This window comes from Ciconia boyciana, chromosome 7 (assembly GCF_034638445.1).
Source record: "Ciconia boyciana chromosome 7, ASM3463844v1, whole genome shotgun sequence".
Classification (NCBI taxonomy): Eukaryota; Metazoa; Chordata; class Aves; order Ciconiiformes; family Ciconiidae; genus Ciconia; species Ciconia boyciana.
Window position 1 is genome coordinate 61,556,947 of NC_132940.1, and position 15,477 is coordinate 61,572,423.

A 15,477-nucleotide genomic window follows, 5' to 3' on the forward strand; every position below is an offset into this window, starting at 1 on the left:
GCCTCTCCCTTGGTGTGATCTTTAAGCCTCCCCTGGGGCAGGTCTGAAGAAGCAATGTAACTGGTGGCAAGGCTGTGGGGTGGGATGGATCCCTGGTGCTGTGAGGTGGTGGGAGCAGGGGGCATCCGTCATGTGTGCACCTCGCCAGAGAGAGTCATGCCTCAGTTGAAGGTTGCAGCATCTACTTTGCAGTTAAGGAAGAAAAAAAAAAAGAAAAAAATCACTTATGAGACTTAATTAATGCGTTATTGTTATTCAGCATTTAGAACCCACGTTTCATAACTGCCTTGTGATATCAGCATTTATGTTCTTTGTCAGTATTGTGCCAGCAGCTCACCTTGTGATCATGAAATACTGAAATGTGCTTTCTAATGCTCACCCTCTGTTGCTCAATGAGTCCATAAAACCTCTTTTGCTTTCCATTAATTATGGAACAATAGGACATTTTTCTCTTTTCTTTTAAAAAGAGCTGAGCATTTTCTTTTTTCTTCAGGTTCTTGGGCCAGCTGCTCCTCTGAGACCTTTCTGTTCCGTGTTAGCTAGACCAGAGCGGACATACCTTCTGTCCTTCACTGCACTGTCTTTTGCCACTCGGGGGGAAGCAGGAGGTTTGTGGACCCATCTAGGAGCAAAGGTCTTGGCTGTACTGGAGCAGTCCCAGCTGGTGCAGTGGCTGTTGCTGGCACCGGTGTGGTTGCTGTGATCTACCTACAAGGTTAGCTGAGGCAACTGGGAAAGATGGGACAGGTCAGGATGGGGTGACTTTCCTTCCTCCCCAAAAGAGCTGAAATATTACCTTGCTTGTTGATATTCAGTTGTTTTCCAACCAGAAGTTTCTGTTAACACCAGAAGAAGCCCTTTCTGCACCCCACCAGAAGTGCTTGGAGTACCCCCCCCAAAGGCTGCAGTGGCAGGGCAAAGCTGAGCAGGAGCCGTGCTGTAAACGAGGCCCCGTGAGCTGGGCTCTGGTCTTTGTCTGTGGGAGCATCTGTGCTGGGTCTGGATTTACCCTGACTCCACATCCAGCTTTTGTAGGACAGTAAGAGTAGACTTCCAGCTTTTCTTCTGATCAGTTCAGTTCTGTACTCAGTGGCTTCCAGAGCAAGGGTGGGAAAGGGAGGGTTATTTTGTTTTGTGGTGGTGTTGCCTATGGGGTAATCCTGCAGGCAACTAGCTAGAGGTGGTGGGGTCTCTGGATACTTTGCTGGAAGAATCTCGCATGATTTCCTTGACTTAGAGACCCAGAATTTAATCTCTTCTCTGAGTTTTCTTAAGAAGAAAGAAATTGTTTGTTTGTTTCCCCTGTAGAGGGAAAGAATTAAAATTTCTCTCTAAGCACAAATGTGGAGTGCAGTGCGGTTCAGTTTGCCAGAATACGCTGAAGAGGATGTGTCTCCAGGCTCCGTGGCCAGTGCTGCTTCTCCACTCTTTCATACTTTGCTTTACATATGCATCCAGAGATGCGTGACTCTCAGATGCTAATGAGGAATTTATAGATAAGATCCCCTGTGAGGAAAGGAATGCTAGGATAGTCTCATAGCAGGGGAAACCAAGGTGAGGAGGGGTCAAGCTTCTTCTCTAGATTTGCTTACAGGCGATGCAGCCCTGGCAGATTTGGGAGGAGAAGTCAAACCCTCTGGCCTCTCATCCTGTGCTGTAGCCATTAAGCTCTGCTCTCCTAAGATTAGATAATGTGGTTTCGGTGTCCGCAAGACTTGATGAGCAAATTCCTTTGAATAAATGCTTTTCTTGTATACTTGCCAGCACAGAGTGAGATTTGGGACATGAAGGAAGGGAAATAACATGCAGGTGTCAATTTTCAGGAGGGAAATCAGGAGGAGAGATAATACCCAACAGATTAGAGTTGTTGGACGAACTCAGTGGTGAGGATCGCATCCTGCGTCTCTGCTTTAGAGTAAGGGATGTGGGGAGCGCAAGGTGCGACCGTGCTGCCGGCAGCCTGCCACGAGTTTCAATATTACTGAATAATCTGGACCTCTGGCAATGGCGAGACGTGGTGCTGGAGTTTGTTTGGGCCCCAGGACAGATGCTAAAGTCAACAGGGGTCCAGTTGCAGAACTCTGAATTTTCTTACAGTGTGAATTGTAGTAGCATGATACTCGGTGTCACCCCGACCGAAAACTCTGTCTTGGCTTCAGAGCGGTTGCAGTCTGGGGAAGCACTGATAGCTGAATTGGTTTCCCAGTGTAATGAAATATTCCTTTCCAATACATCAGATCTTCAGAGGAGGAAAGGATTACAAGGGCATCTTGGTCTTGTAGTAATTTGTCTTCCTCGCTGTAGCCTGGGGCTGTAAGGTGGACTGGAGCTCAGCTGAGCATGCGTTGCAGTTGCTTACAGTGAAACTGCTGCAGCTGCCCTCCCCTCTGGCCAGGAGAGACGGTGATGGGCCAGCCGGCTCTGCTGGGTGGGATGAGGTGATGCTGGGTGCCGCAGACAGCCCTCTGAGGATTTAGGGTGGCCGGGCAGAGTTTGTTGTGCTATTTGTTTTACTTTCTAAGACGGTGTGTTGTTGCTGAAGCTCTTGCATGGATGTGATTTCTGGTTATGAGCACCCTTATCTGCTTCTGTAGCCATTAGCTCTTTGCCTTGCCCACGTGGGAAGCTGTAAGTTACTTCCTCTGATAAGGCTTTTCTTATCAGCTCTGACGTTTATTGTGTAGAATTCAAATTATTCTAGGAACTGTAAAAAAGGGGATGGAGCCTGGGAATTACAGCTGAGAAGTGGTGTGCCTCTTCCTGCGCAGACCTGCGAGATGTAAAGGGAAAGTATGAGTCTCTCCATGCATCAAGCTGGGGCTGAGTTCTTGGTCGTGTATCATGTCTAGAAAGAAGCACATCTCCTGATACTTCTTTTCCTTTCCTACCTTACTTTGTGCAGCATCATCAAAACGCTCCTTTTGGCCTTAAACTCATCAGCCTGCTTGTGAAATATTCAGAAAAGCTTGGGCTGAGTTTGCATCACTGGCAGTGGGTTGCATCCTTTCAGAGTGGCTTTGATCTTGCTTACTCCGTGCTGAGTAATTTACACTCCTCTCACATGAGCAGCAGCTTCAATGGATATGCCGCCCTCTGAGAGTCTGGCCCTTGCAAGCTCTCTCAGTTTCTCCTAATGGTAAGCGTTTAAATGGTATTAAAGCTGCTTAGCTGAGTCTTGTGCTTTTTTAGAGTCATTAACACCTCTGCAAAGAAAGTGTAAAACTCTAGTATCAGCTGGTGGCACTTTGCAATGGTTTGAATGGTTACCCGGAGTGTGGGGAACAGAGGGCTGGGCTTCCTGTGCTGGTGAGGGTGTTTAGGAAGGGTGCTGGTGGTGGCTGCAGTGCCCGCGGGTGGGGAGCTGGTGCTCCCATGCACAGTGGGGATCACCCTCGGGAGCTGTTCTTCTCCTTCGGCCGGCGGTCGGGGCTCCCTTCTGGGTGTGAGATCTGGCACCTCAAGATTTTTTTGGTGGTTCTCCTGCCGCCCCCCACCTCATGATTCCCCAGGGGTCAGCAATGTCCATCTCGCCATGTTTGCTGTGTCTAGTTTAATGGCATGTTTCAAGTGATGTTAGCAATTTTCTTTTAAAGGATCTGTGCTATTCTGTTACCTTTACAAGGAGACATTGATGTTCAAGGGTGATCCTGCCATGAAGTCATCCAAAAACCAAAATGAAGCTGGCTTTGTTCTTCACCTTGAACATTGTCCTCTGCAGCAACGTTGCCACAGTGGTTTGGTCTTCCTCGTGGCCGCTGAGAGGTCCCACTCTTGCTCTTGTTGCTTGGTCTGTTGAGCCAGTTGAGCTCTGCACTGAATAACGGGAAATTATCATGACTAATGTTATGCTGGTAGAAAAACTAATAGAGGTGAATAATAGCACAAGATACATGGAAATCAACATTTTTCTCCTTGGAGGCTGTAGATGTAATCCAGTTAATATTCTGTGGAACACAAGATTAATTTTCTTCAGCATAATATATGTGAGGGCTTTTCTTTTTAGTTTGCTGGCACAGGCATCGCTGTGTTGCTAAAGCTGAGGGCAGGGGATTAGGAGGGAGGAAGAATGCTGACCCAACTTCCAGAGGACTCGGGAACAGTGAAGTCTGGCTAGAGAAGATTAAACTTCTCCCTCGCTGGCAGGACTTTTCTGCAAGAAGTGTGGCTGGGACTGGGTGTCTCGCACCAGGATGGCCTCTTTGGTGTTTGCTCATCAAGCTTTGCTGTGTGATAGGGTATCTTTCCACTCTCTGGATGTCTAAAATATTGGTGAATAGATCTGATTTGCTTGGACTGTGTGTGGAGACTCTCCTGGTGGGCTCCCAGTGCAGAGCCGGTGACTGCGGCTTATGGAAACCAGCTCCAGTCTTGCAGTTGTCCTCCTTCACAGCATACCTTTGCTGTGATTTAAACTTGCAAAGCTTTGTAGAGGTTCCTTTAAAATAATAATAAATCAAAACCTCTGTTCTTTTTCTTTCACAGGATGGAAAGAATGCAGTGACTTGCCAAGCTTAAAGAGGAGTAGATACAGCAGAAATAAATAAATTGAGCCCATTTATTTTAAGTTGATTAATCTGATATGTTCATAGTTTTCTAAAATAAAATCTAGCCCTGGAGGGTTTAGCAAATCAAATAACAATAACGGCAATTAATTTAGAAGCAGTTACGAATGTTTCCCATCCCCTTTTCACATCCCTACGCCCACATGATTAATCTCGCCGCTTATGACTGTGGGCCAAATCCTTCTTGGGGACGTGCAGTTGTCTCTCTTTGGGTTGGAGAAGGTGGACCTGAAGAGCTTCCTCCACGCCTGAGATGGGCAGCTGGTGGATGCTGGGCTGCTGGGGCACCTTGTGCCTGCAGGAGGGCTTGGTCTGCTGCCAGGTGGGATTTCTCTGTTGAAAATCCGAGTATTATGGACTCCTTTGCCTGCTTTGTTTTCCCATTTTGTACTGGTCTTCAGCAGGCTGGTACCTGTGGTCTTACAGGGCTTGCTTTGCTGCCATGTGCATGTTGTGTTAATGTTTCCAGCCTGCTTGTGAGAGCTCATAAATAAAACTGGAGCTCTAGCAAGAGTGTTTGGTAGGCAGAGGCCAGATAATGTCACAGCTGGCTCCAGGGACCAGAGCTAGCAGAGAGCTCCCAAGGCAGGGAGGTGTCATGGGGCTGTAATTTCACAGGCAGCTCAATTGATCCCGTAAAGCAGAAGGTGGTGGTTGGATTTATGGGGCATCGTGGTGACTTGCAAAGCAAAACCAGCGCATATTCCTAGGATGCCTGTGTGAGAAAGGTCCCTCTGCTTTGTCTTGGCTGAAGTGCTGTTGTAATGCATATATCCAATGAACTAAAGTAAATAATCCTTGCCCCACCCAAAGTTTAGTAACTTGGGGCATTGGGATTTGAAATAAAAAGTATCTTCCTGAATTTAAAAGCATGTTTCACAATGTCAGAAGCCACCACGAAATACAGAAGTCTTGCTATGGGAAATACTTTACGACCTGGCAAAAAATTATTGCAAATCATTTCAGGGACTGTGAATTGTCTCTGCCTTTCAGGCCGTTTTTTTGGCATATATCAGGCAGGAGCTTGCTTTTTGCTGTGGGACCTTGTTTCCCCCCCAGTTTAAGTGAATGTCTGTCAAGACCAAACCTTCAGACTCCCTGCCGAGTCTGGCATTACTCGAGGCAGCCTGTGAAATGTAGGAAAAGGGTGAGAAGCCTTCCCTCCCCCTTCCCCGAGACTTGTTAATTCTTGGGTGAGAAAGGTCTTTCCGGATATGAAACACAGAAATTAACATGTATTTGATATTCTTTTAAATAATTTTGCTGCTTTGTCAAGACAATTCTATGAAAAAATGTGTTTATAATGCACAGTTTTGGGAGCTTGTTGAGTATAGTTGTGTCTTTTACGGTCTGTTGGCTGCATCTTGCAGAGTTCTGCAACTAGTTGAATGCTGAATAATTCCATGTAATTTGCTCACCATATTGTCCTTTTTTGAAACTATTGCTACTAGAGAGTTATCTGATCCTCTTCTGCTAACCAGCCCTTGCAGAACCAACCGTAAGGAGCTGATGAAAAGTGACAGGCAATGGGTAAACTCTTTGGAAAGCACTAAACCAGCAGATAACTCCATCTTCAGATGATCTGTGAAAATTGGACTGGCATGAGAAACTTGACTGAATGCAGTAGGGAGGTGATGTTTCCCCAGACACGTATATAGGGACTCTGCCTTGTTTTCAACAAAATATTAAAAAGTAATGGCAATCACTTCAAACTGGGATGTAGTCACTTCTGATGGTCAAGGCTCTCCACCCACGTTGTCTCCCTTAAGACCAATGTGTAACTCCTGCTCCTGTTCTGTCCAGATGGCATGAAGGGTTTCCAGCAGCTCCACAAGACCAAGCCCTCCCAGGTGCAGTATCTTTGGCTGTAATGCTCATCTGCTGCTGCTGGGTGAACACGAATGGTCACCGCTCTGGCCCACGTGCCTTCTCAGCTCTCCCTTGGCTTTAAATCTCTCCGAGGCTCCTTGGCGTGCATGCATACACGCCCGGCCTGTATATTGGTTGTTGCACAGATCCCTGCTGTTGAAGGCTGTAGTCTATAGGTTGTTGGTGCCACAATGATGTAAGAGTTTCATCCCTGTCAACTTTTCCCTGGTCAGCTCAGCCGACATCCTCAACCATAACTTAAAAACAGACATAGAGGTGCAAAACCATCCTACTTTTAAAAAGCAAAAGGTTTAAGATTTGCTTTGCTTCTTTTGCTCCTAAATGCGTCTGGAAGTGAGACATTCTCCCGTTTTAAGGCATTCCTCTATCCACAACTCTCGCTACAAGGGTGGAGCAAGGCTGTCTCTTCTTGACAAAGGCAATCCCAGATGGCTGACCTCAGCAGTCTCCTGTGAGGGCTGCAGAAGCTGGGATGTCCAGTCTGCAGTGACTTGGAAAGGTGCAAACTGGCTTCTGAGCTGTCACCCCTACAGACATCCACAGACCAAACCACAAATGTGACCTGCTGTTGGAGACTGAATTTTTTCCTGCATGCGAGAGAGGGCTCTCTGCTTTTGGTGCGAGCTTGGCAGCAACCTTGCTTTTCAAAGTGTGCCTCAAGGAGTGGTATGTTAAGAGGCTGTGGTTCCTGAAACAGCTGCTTTGGTAAGTAATTAAACCAACTCCTCTGAGACCCCATAAACCTTTGACAGCATTTACTAGTAGGTAGCAATTTCAGCTTGATGCAAACATTTGCTGGCCGAGGTGAAACTCTTTATTTCTCAGAGGGATAAGATCTAAACATTTAGGAATAATATCTTATTGGTCTGAAACTGCAGATAAGTGGCTTCCAGTGAGGAGAGTGTCCAGCTGCTGTGCTCTAATTGATGTCTGCATCCGAAGAAGCATGGTACAATACCAGTAGTGACTTTAGATCTTCTGGGGACTATAGATATGATTTATAATTGGCACTGTAGCTTTTTAGAGGCACTGAGCTTAGCCAAGCCTTTTATATATTGTCCCGTTGACGTTGTGTGCTTGAATTAGGCATATGTTGAAGTGGCTGATTGTACTGAGGCTGCATTCATCTAACACGGTGTTGAAAACCTCAGGGTTCACTTAGCAGTAGTGCTTTTGCTAGTGCTTCTGGACTGATTGACTTCTAACTCTTCTAGATGAACAGTCTTCTGTGAACTGGAAGGAGGGCTTATCCTACAACTGCAAACAATTCATGGAGTCTGTCCTGGGGATCTGTGGGATGTGCTGTAGAGCTTTAAAAATGAGAGAGGATTGTCTGATTCGGAGGGAGTCCAACTTCAAAAGAAGAATAAGTAGAATTCTATTGTCTTAAGGGTTATTGAATATCTTAGTCAGCATCTTACCATGGTGACGCTCACGGAGGCCAGAAGTTGATCTTCATTAGCTTCAAGTCAAAACTCGTTGCCTCTTGCTTGAGTGACATCAGGATGAGATGGAGTCACCTTGTTGCTAGCAATGCTTAGGTCAGGCTTTTGAAGGAACGGAGAGGAGGCTTGGACCCTTCTTGTTTTGATTAGTGTAAGTGCGTAGCTTGTGGATGGCTTTTCCTTAGGCTGGGCTGCTCCAGCGTGCCCTGTTGGGGGAAGGTTAGCTTTATATATGTCAGTAGTCATTGTTCTCTCCTGGTATCCCTACTGTGTCTGGGGCTGTGGGACCCACTGTCTGCAGTGGTACAGATGCATCATCTTGGTTTGGAAAAATCTTTGTTTCCAGGTCTCTACGTGTTCCTTACTGGCTTGGAGCTCCCATTTTGTATTGGTGGGGGGTGTACAGAATGGCTACTTTTTCTACTGACATGGTAGGAAGGAGAAACTAGGTCAGAACAACTCTAATTTTGTGTGTGCAAGTGCTAGTCTGTGAGGAAATCTGGAATATGTCAATATACTGTAGCTTCAGTGGCTTGGCCTCAGCAGGACCGAGTGGGACTGGGCTGCGTATGTGCATGGGGGATTTCTTACTTTTCTTCCTTCAGTAGTGGTGTTGGCTATACCTTTTCTGGCTGGTGGCTACAAATCCACACTTAGGTCTTAAATTGAACAGGTAATAGTTGAAGAAGTAATCCACCTTTATTGACTGAAAAGCCCAATGTGGTGATTAGTTCTTACTTAATTTTGCTGTTGCCAACTATTGGCAGGTCTTAACATTTTGGAAAGGAAAGAGGTGCATGTGTGGGGACTGGAGCTTTACTGCAGCAAGAAGCTAGGGAGAGGAGTGTTGGAGACCCGGGAGAGCTGATTTACGGTTTGGGAAGAGGAGAGGGGCAGAGCACAGAAGTGGCTCTCAGTAGGGGCTGGAGGAACGGCTCCTTGTGAGATGCTGAAGAGGAATGGTTCAAACAGATTTGTAAACAGGCTTCTCTCAGCTGTCAAGTGGAGAAATTTTTCTTCTGTTAATAACTTAGCCTTGACAACAGTTTTTCTTATGCTGTATAGGAGTGTTGTTTCTTGACTAACATCTTCGTTTAAGATACGGAGCTGGGTGTTTGGGGGTGAGGGAGGACAAACTGCTTCTTCAAAATGAAAACAAAACCCTCGGTGAGTTCCTTATTACTCTTCCAAGTAGAGCAGCTTGTATTGCTTGAGTAGGCAGGAGGTGCAGTGGTAGATGGCATTGATGATAGCTTGTCTTGTGAGTCTCTGAATGGGTGGGCGAAGGAGGGGAAAAGTACCAAAGCTAGGAGGAGAAGACGTGAGACTAAGCAATCCCCGTGAGGGCTGAATAGCACCCAGTAGTCCAGCATGGTTCTGCTTCATTACTTGGCTTATAACTGAAGCAAAATATCTAAAAAATACCTGTGCAGCCTGTTGAGGTTTTTTGCACTGCTTTAATTAATGGGCAGGCTTAGGGCTATGTCTGTGTGATGGGAAGGCAGTGTTTGAAGCTCAAAAAGGTAGTGTCCCCAACCCCTCTTTCTGGAAGTTCCCAGTAACTCGATCAACATTTTGTTGCCTTGGCCTCTGCCTTCCTGTTTTGCTTGCTGTTGTCTGCAGCTATATTAGCAATCCTCTCCTGGCTTGTGCAGTCTGTCTTCATATTACTCACAGGGCTGTTAACTAGAAGTGCCTTGGAGATGGAGACTACTAGTTGATTACTAAAAAGCAACTGTGTCTTCAAGTACTCTTTAAACCCCTCCATTTTTCTCTGAACTATATGCCATTTAGGGTAGCTTCCCCAAGGTGATCTGGATCTCGTTTTGTCAAATCATACAAGTGCTTCAATTGCTGCTGTAGAAACCAGTGTAAAAAGTATGGCAAAATGGGTGACTTGATGTGTCTTCAGAAGGAATAGCAGCTGACGTTGTAGAGCTTGAGGTTACTCGGGTCCTGATGCTTGGGAGATATGCATGGCTGTCTACAGAGCTTCTGACTTTGCTAACATGAAGGATGGCTTCACAGAGCGTGGCCCAGCTCGGGCCTTTGGCCTTGGGAAACAAAATCTGGGCAAGTATATAGTATGTGAACTGAAGGCTTGATCCTTAGACTCGTTCCTCATAGTGATGTCTTGCATAATCAGAAATACATTACCCTGATAATTATCGAACTGTACTGCTGAAGGGCTTTTCTGTCTCTCCTGCATTCCTCACGAAGCCTTTCTCACACTCTGAATTAATGATCTTCCTCTCCTGGTTGGAGCTTGGTGGGGTTAGAAGACTCAGCTTCCTCCAGGCAGTTGTGTAGCTACACTACATCTCAAGACAGCCACTTGTGTGGGGAGTGCTGCCCATTGCCGTCATGCCAAGCTGTGTGATGCTGGGCGGGATTATGGCTCTCCTGTGCTGTCTGCATGCCGTGGCATTGCCATTAATTTACAAGAGCCAACTGTTTGGGAAGAATGACCCTTTGGTGCTTTCCAGTGCCAAAATCTCTCCTTGTGACTGCCAGGACTTGTCTACGCAGAGGCACCTGCACACAGCCAGAGCCCACTGGGTCTGGCATTGAGGGTCGTGAGTAAATGGCTTTGTAAGCCTGCTTTGGTTCTTGAGGATGCCTGATCAGTTTAATGGGATCTCCTGTTGAGGCTGTTTTATTACGGAGCTGTAAGGCAGAGGCTCATAAAATCCTGATGTTTGGGAACGTTAGTTGCACAGGCCTTATTCTGAGTGGAGATTAAAAAACCTCTCCTAGTGCATGGAGTTGCTTCAGCTAGCTAATGCCTGGGGATGCTCCTCTGTTACTGACCCATAACTGTGCTGGCTCTAGTTATGCAGTGCGTTTTCCTTCTCTAGGGTTATAACATTTGCTTAATGACTGGTTATCTCCATGATTTTTGGCTGGAAGTTGTCATTAGCTGCTCAGAGTGGGGGGACTAAGTGCACAATGATTATAGAGGCTCTGATCTCTCATCTCCAGTCCCATGCATTCACAGCAATCGTGGTTTAATTGGTGTGCCCCTCGGTTCCCCCGAGCATCTCTCCACTGTCTGCTCATGTAACCCTTTCTGTTACATACCTTTTGTGTGGGCTAGAAGGGAGAAAAATGAGGCTCCTTCAAGGAAAACAAGCAAGTTTGGTGTACAGACTTTGTATCCATGCTTCTTGTGTTTGTGGACATCCGCATGGCCATATTTAAGGACAGCAAACTGGTGATCCACTAACTCAGTGGTCACCATAGCCAACTTAGCTGACTTAGCCCTGGATATGGATATTGCTCTCTAAAGTCTCCTCAAGCAAAGTGTTGGCTCTTTTGTGCCTCGGACTCGTTGAGATGTTACGGTGTAGGCAAGGACGTCTTTCAGCTTTAGTTCTGCAGGGTCTGGGTTAGGCAGAGCAGAGTGGTTTTAACCAGGAGTGTGCTCCTGCTGTGAGCCCCGCTGCTGCGTGTTCCACGCCGATAAGTCCTTCGAAAGGGATGCCTGTTTTGTTGCTGAAATTTGGATACATCCTGCTTTATCATCCACGTACAGAAGTCCCTTTTCTGATAATGCAGCAGTTGTAAATATAGTGTTTATTGAAATAAAGTGGACTTTTTTTTCCCATGATATTGCTGGAAAAGATGATGCTCTTGCCTTGTTCTGTGTCTGACTGGTTTTAGCCACTGACATATTAGTACCACTGATTTTCCTGGGAGGTGGGTGAGGAGCATAACAATTTACCACTTGAATTTGAGCCTGTCCTGGCTGCAGCTGTGGAAGCAGGGTCAGATCCCAGCACGGGAGAGCTCGGGTGCCAGCCTGTCCCTGGCCAGAGGACCACCGGGTCTGCGCAGCCCTTGCCTCGGGTGCCACTATGTAAAACATTTCCCATCCCATGAGCAACTGAAAGATCCTCTTGTTGAGTGTTTCGTTGCTTTATGAAGAGACCCATGCCTGAGTTTGCTCCTGTGTCTTCTGGCACAAATTCCAAATTAACTCGTCCTCCTCAATGAGGCTTTGTGTGCCATGGCAGGCAAGTGGCCGTGCTGGGGCCGGTGGCACCTTCGTATGGAGAAAGCTACAGCTGGGCTCTTCTGGGACAGGGCGCTGAGCCTGCACCACCGCAGAAAGCTTACTTTTTTAAAAACTAAAAATAAGCTCTTCTTTCCTTGGCAGGAAATGGTTGAGCTGTGCATCACTGCAGGTCTAAAACGGGGATAGCTGGTAGCGGGTGATGTGCAAATGTCCGTCGGCATCCCTGCACCTCTGCAACCCCTACCTGGGCTTGTGCGGCTGCCCCTGCCCTGCCTGCCCCTCCCGGAGCTGGCGTGTGGGGCGGTGGGTGCTGCTGGCCCCTGCGAGGATGCGAATAACATAGGCTGAAACCAGCCCTGCCTTGCCACGGTGCATGGGTGTCGGGGTCTCCTGAGCACAGCCCCGGCTGGCGCTGGGTTTTGGCTCTGCCCTGGCCCCTGCCTGCCTTTCCGCTCCCCTCCTTTGTTCAGGCAGGCTGGCAGGGGAGGAGGGAGGGAGGGAGGGACACTAACTTGGTGCAAGGGTTCTCGGCAGAGCCCTGGTGCTACTACAGCCATACAAATCTTTTTCTGCCTGAAGCTAATGCAGAGCTGAAAATTTGTGGGTTTGTCTTAAGTGCTGGTTCTTTCCCCCCCATTTTAAACAATGCATCTTCCTTTCCTACACTGACAGATCGCCTCAATTTTTTCCTTTTATTTATGGGCTTGTTATTTAGTCCAGATGTTTTCAGGTTAAAAAAAAAAAAATTTGAAATACAGTTTGTGAAGGCAGTCTGGGGTGTGGGCAGAGGAGGCTGCCGTAGCAGGAGGGTCGCAGCCTCGCCGACTGCGTGTCCCTCTTCGACGGGGGAGAGGGCATCAGCAGAAGGTGGTAGAGGCCGGGCTGGAAGCAGCTGCCTGCAATGAGCTTTGAGGCCACCCCCAGCCAAGTGCAACGCAGCACGCTGCTGTGAGCCCTCGTCTGCAGCGCAGGCTATATTTGGTCTGAGATTACTCCCTGCTTGGCCTGGATTGGTCCCTGTCAGGGCTCTGCAGGGTGGATTTCTTTTCCCCTAGCTAACGTAAAAGCCCCTGTGCAACGTGCCTCCGTATCTTCCTCCCTCGCTGCCCGCTCCAGCCTGCCCAAGCTGTTGTCGCTGCTCTCTGGTACCCTCCCGAAGCATTTCAGCTGGGGCTTTGCAGGGTGCAAGGTGCAGGATGTCCTCGTCCCTGTCCCCCCCCCCCGCCGGTACCAGGGACAGCCTGTTCCCCAGCAGCCATTAAGATGCAAAGCTCATCTCCATGTAGGAGCCAGTCCAGGAGTGGAAAGAAGGATTTCCCCCCCGCCGCTGCCCACCCCATCGTCTGCTGTGTATTTTCTGGAAAGGCCATTAACAACACATTACTCCTGGGCACAAAGAGTGGCTGTTGGGGAGAAGCGTTGTCCCTCTGACTCCCTGCTGCATGGGCCGAGGAGGGCAGCGTGGCTGGGAGGAGAGATCAGCCCCTGCACCGAGCTTGCTGCCGGCACATTGCCGGCATTCCCGGCGTGTTACTGTGGCTGGGCTGAGATGGGGCGGCTTGTGCCAGCAGTCAGGGGAGAAGTGTCACTCAGCACCGCGCTGCGAGATGCCCGGTTACCTTGGCGATGCTTCTGGAAAAATGTGGAGAGGAAGCAGGATGGAGGGAGAATGTGCAGCAGAGAAATTGGTTGGCGGGTGGGAGCTGGAGCGGGAGCTGTGTATGGTGGGAGCGGTGGGGGAAAGCCCTCCTAGTGCACGAGCTGCCCCTGGCTAGCACAAAGCTGCCCCGGCACCACGGGGTAGCAGGCACGGGGCTGGCAGGTCGGCAGCCAAGTGATGGATGGACTCGGATGAACCTGGTGGAGCTGCACCGCGCCTGGCGTTTGCATGTGCTAGAGGAGGGAGAAGTGACCTGGGATGGCAGGAGGGGGTACTCTTTGGTTGGAGGATTTGTGGAAAGAGGTTGGAAAACATATTGTGAAGAGCAGTTCTTTTTATCAGAAATGGCCAGCTGCTTCCCTGGGTGTTTCTCCAAACCTCCAGCTCATCTGCCCTAGGCACAGCTTTCTTCTCCCTTAATCTCCTAGTGAATATTCAAAAATAGATATACTTGTAGCACTGGAAAAGCCTCTTTCAGAGTTGTTTCAGCACTGCAGAGAACAACCCTTAGGAAAGAAACTCAAAAAATAAACAGCAGCTGCTGCCATGTTTCCCCCCTCCTTTCTCACCCAGTTTGTGGAAACCCAGTGTGCTGCCGGTTCCCTCTCCCATCTGTTCATGGCATTTCCCTGCCTGGTACCGAGGCAGCAAAGCCACGGGATGTCCGCACCCGGCTGAGATGCTGGGTGCTAGAGACCTGTTATTCCGCAGCTTCACCTGTATTGCCTGAGTGTCGGGTTGAAGGTTTGTTGGGGTATATTGGCATCAGGGCAGATGTGTCCTCAGTGGTCTTCAAGCCTTCTTTCAGAGCAGCTTCCCTGCCCTTTGCTGCAGATGGTACTACCAAAGGCTGAGCTTGGGCTCCCCAGGGCTTCTCGTGCAGCAGCCTAAGGAAGCTGCACATATGATGGAGAAACAGGCAGAAGTGGGATGTGGCATTTCTAAATGGATGGGGTGACCAGAGGGGTTGCTGTGACCCTGGCAAGGAGGTGTGCCGAACCCCAGCAGGTATGTGGCAGCGTGCGTTCTAGGCTGGGTGGAAAGGTGCCTCAGTCACATCAAGACTTGGATTAATTAACTTGCGGTATTATTAATATGTTGAACCTCGCTTCTCAGCTGCTCACAAAGACCCAGTGTTTGACTTTTGGACCCAGAAGTCATCTTGAACTGATGCAGGCTTTGTAATGAATGAAACCTCTATGTCCATAACACGGTGGTGGGTGTTCCTCTCCTGTCTCCCAAGGACTGCTGCTGGCTGATCCTCCTTTGCCTGTTAGAGCCGTTAATCGACCCGTCTGCATCCTCTCGGATTGCAGCTGGCAGCCCTTTGCTCACTGGGATGCCAAGTTGTTCGATAGCTCAAGTGACTCCAAATCCAGCAGGGGGGATGGGTGGTGCCGTGGGTGCTGGGGTCACCCGCGCCGTGGGCCGGTGGGCTGGGTGCTTACAGGGGTGCGCGGACCCCCGGGGTGCTGGGACGCCTCTGCATCCGCCAGCTTCCAGGGGATCGCACTGTCCAAAATGGGAGTGATGAGTACGGGAGAAGGAGGAGGAGCGGAAAAGTATAAATAAAGCTGCTGGAAGGGGAAAACCCACCAAGAGGAGAAAATAGCAGTGCTGGTTTATTCTTTCCCCACCCTCCCTCGTACCTCTCTGCTTGTACTGTCTCTTAACTGTGCCAGCGGGTGTGCTCCGGCTTCCGCACGCGTGTGCGCTTGTGTGCGACTGCCCTTCCCCTAGCTGGGCACGCGCTGGGTGGAGGGGGGTCTGGGACGGGTTTTGGTGCTTCGGTGCCACCTTCCAAATCATGGTGTCCTCATGTAGCGCTGCCCTAGGTCTCCTCATCTCAGTTGACAAACCAGAATGTCAACGGCCAGGATGCACAAAACCAAAAATGACATT

General features: G+C 48.7%; 1 protein-coding gene across 5 annotated transcripts in view; it reads left to right on the plus strand.

The window, feature by feature from the left end:
- The window catches only part of TNIK (TRAF2 and NCK interacting kinase), a 167,502-nt gene that overhangs the window by 12,925 nt on the left and 139,100 nt on the right, over positions 1-15,477 (plus strand). The window lies entirely within an intron of this gene.